Source organism: Chrysochloris asiatica, unplaced genomic scaffold, assembly GCF_000296735.1.
Source record: "Chrysochloris asiatica unplaced genomic scaffold, ChrAsi1.0 scaffold00209, whole genome shotgun sequence".
Taxonomy (NCBI): domain Eukaryota; kingdom Metazoa; phylum Chordata; class Mammalia; order Afrosoricida; family Chrysochloridae; genus Chrysochloris; species Chrysochloris asiatica.
Genome location: NW_006408727.1, coordinates 874650 through 878020, shown reverse-complemented (window position 1 = coordinate 878020; position 3371 = coordinate 874650). Strand labels below are relative to the sequence as shown.

The 3371-nt window shown below is 44.2% G+C and overlaps 1 pseudogene; it reads right to left on the bottom strand.

Annotated features, from left to right (window-relative positions):
- Positions 1 to 807: 807 nt before the first annotated feature.
- Positions 808 to 2656, bottom strand: LOC102818330 (annotated as a pseudogene).
- Between the last annotated feature and the right edge of the window lie 715 nt (positions 2657 to 3371).

Below are 3371 nucleotides of genomic sequence, written 5' to 3'. Positions count from 1 at the left end.
CGATAGAATGAATGTAAAACTAATGTTCTCCCATGTAAACTATCACATAATTCACAATAAAACATTAAAAATAAATAAATAAATTAAAAAAATAAAAGCATTAGAGGAGTCTAAGAAACCACAGGTATACAGAGAGCTGATTAGGTCTTCCTTTCAGCAGTGATTGGCTAGGCACCATTTGGACAGTGGGGGAAGGAAGGGCCTGAAAAGATCCATAAGCAGCAGCCTTGAGACTTCACCCATCAAATCCTCTCCCATGTCCCCCAGCATCAAAGGAAAGTGCATGGTGAGCAAGTGAATCCCACAGGGAGGGATTTATACAGAGCTAATCATGTGAATGTGCAGCTAAGTCCTCAGGACCCTGATCTCCCACCTTGAGTTCAGGGGAGTGTGCTTTAATATGGAGCCCAGTAAGAACAGAAACCTTAAGACTGTCCCTTTACCAAACCGAAATATTGTCCATGGCCACTTTAAACTCCAGGTTGTCTAAGTCATGTTTAGGGTATATAACAGCCTATTTTTTTTTAGAAAACAGTAACTACAACCTCTTAAGTCTTCTAATTCTCCTACTGTGTACCCATAAGGAAGAGGCAGGAGCACTCCAGTCAAAGAGAAGCCTCAGCTCACATTGTATTTTAGGCAAAATATATCCTCACGGTGTTGAAGTTGAAAGGTTCTGCCTGGGTTTTTATTTAGTTGTGGGAAGATACTCCCTAGAAAAGGTCTCTCAGGCTGACAAAAGGGCTTCTTCAAGCCTACCCATAGGTAAAGGGTGATTGTTGATACCTTATTCAACGGTCTAGCTAACTAGGGGCTCTTTTCTGAGTGAGTCCTTTGATTAAGTGATATCCTCTATTGAAGCTTTTCCCACAGCTTGAGCATGTGAATGGTTTCTCACCAGTGTGTGATCACTGGTGCCTCTCAAGGTGGTCCCTCCAACTGAAGGTTTTCCCACATTCCCTGCACTGGCAAGGCCTCACTGACGCATGTCCTCTCAAGTGCTTGGCAAAGGCTGCACTGTGGTTGAAGCATCACCCACACTCCCTACAGAGATAGAGCTCCTCAGTTGCATGCATTTTCCGATGTGTCAGATACCATCGATGGTCATGGAAGTCCTCTCCACACTCTCCACACAAGTAGGGTTTGCCTCCCAAGTGGATCCTCAGGTGTGTTGTAAGCACAGATTTCTGGCTGAAGCTTTTGCCACAATAGTACAGAAGAAGGGTTTTTCTCATGTATGTGTCCTCTGATGCCTGACAAGATCTGAAGTCCAGTGGAATTGTTTCCCACAATCACCACATCTATAGGGTTTCTCCATAGCTGCAGTTCTCTCAGCTTGGATCAGAGGGGAGGTCTCAACCATATTCTCCCGGCTTATGGGAAATTTTTAAGTGCCCATTTTATGAATCTTTTGGTGCCTGGCAAGAAGTGAGCCCCGTGTGTAACTTTCCCACACTCCGTACATTTATAGGGTTTCTCTCCTGTGTGAGTTCTCAGATGTCTAACAAGATGGGAGTTACAAGTGAAGCTTCTTCCACATGCAGAACAGTCATGATGTCTCCCTAACAGTGGGTGGAAAGGCATATTTTCCTGGAGATTCATGAAACTACTAACTTGAGAAATATTTGGACCAAATCTACTCTCATTTAGTTCACCTGGATTATCCTCAAAGATTATTTCCTAATCAGAAGTCTGGTGAGTTTCTGAATCTTCTAAAATAGACCTTTGGAGATCCTCCAAACTCAGATCTTGGTGAAGATACTCTTCTTCATTATCACTGATCTCCTGTGTAGGTAGAACTCAGGATTTCTGTCTCTTGAGGCTCTTGAGGCTTTTGGATATCTGGGACCCTGGGAGATCTAACCTGGGAGATCTCATCTAGTTGGGGATTGGTAATGACAGACAAACGATAATCCCACAGTCTTCTAAAATGTAGTCACCACAGAACTCTTTCTGGGTTGGATCCAGATTATTCCACTGGTTATGAGACAAGTGTATAGCCACATCCTTGAAAGTTACCAGTCCCTGGGATAGAGTAGTGAGTAGGGCCACCATCTCTGGGTCCCCTGTGGTCCTCTCTTCAGGAAGGTCTGAATCCTGGAGCCCTGGAGACTCACTCTCCTGTTGGGTTTGGAACTCCTTTTCAGGACTTAGGCTCTGCTCTTCTGGTGCCCCCAGATCTGAACTCTGTGTGGTCTCCTCATGGGATTAGTTAGGGGGTGAGGTCTGTACAGGGTTTTGCAGCTCACTTGGTGACTCAAGCTCTGATCCTTGATGCACTGACTCTTCTGACAGGACTTCCTGGTCATGAACATGGACGGTCACCCACCGCCTTGGTTTCCTTGGCTGTTTCCTCCACCAGAGTCACTGCCTCCTCTCCACTTTCTGGTCTCTCCAGGCAGGACAGTGAGGAACTGTTCTAACACAAGCAGCTCAGGATTTGTTCTTTTGTCCGCCTCTCTGGCCTCAGCCACTAATGGCAGCAAGGGCTTGTTGTTTCCTGGTAGCAAAATTGTCGGAGGTTCTGGTGTGAGGTCTCAGGTACAGGGTCGTCCCTCTGTAAAACAGACTCTGACCTACAGGTGAAATCATCTTCCAATTTCACCATCAGAATTCCCTCTTCTTCCCAAAGGTCTTGGTCCTCTGGTTCTAACATGACAGCACTCCTGGTCTCAGGCTGAGCATCTCAAGGAGAGTCTCTCAAAGGACCTTGTCAATCCATCTCATTGGGGTCTTCCTCGTTCTTACTGATCCTCAACTTTACCAAGTATGATGTCTTTCTCCAGGGATCGGTCCCTCCTGATAACATGTCCAAAGTAGGAGAGACAGAGTCTCCTATCCTGGCTTCTAAGGAGAATTCTGTGTATTTTTTCCAACACAACCTACTTGTTCTTCTGGAAGTCCATTGTACTTTTATTATTCTTCTCCAACACTATAATGCAAATGCATCAATTCTTCTATGGTCTTCCTTATTCATTGTTCAACTTTCACATGCATTTGAGGCTACTGAAAATACTATGGCTTGAGTCGGTCATACCTCGAGATTCCTCAAACTGGTATCTTTATGTAACCTTGAACACTTTAACGAGGTCTTGTTCAGATTTGCCCAATGCAGTATATCATTTGATTTCTTGAAGCTGCTTCCATGAGTGTTGACTGTAGATTCAAGCAAATGAAATCGTAGCCAACTTCAGTCTTTTCTACATTTATCATGATGTTTTTTTTTCTTTCTTCATTTATTTTACAACAACAAAGATCTATTTTGAAGAATAGTATAGTTGACAAGGAGCTCTGGTAGCATAGTGGTTACCAATCGGGCTGCGAACCACAAGGTCAGCAGTTCAAAACTACCAGCTGTTCTGTGGGAGAAA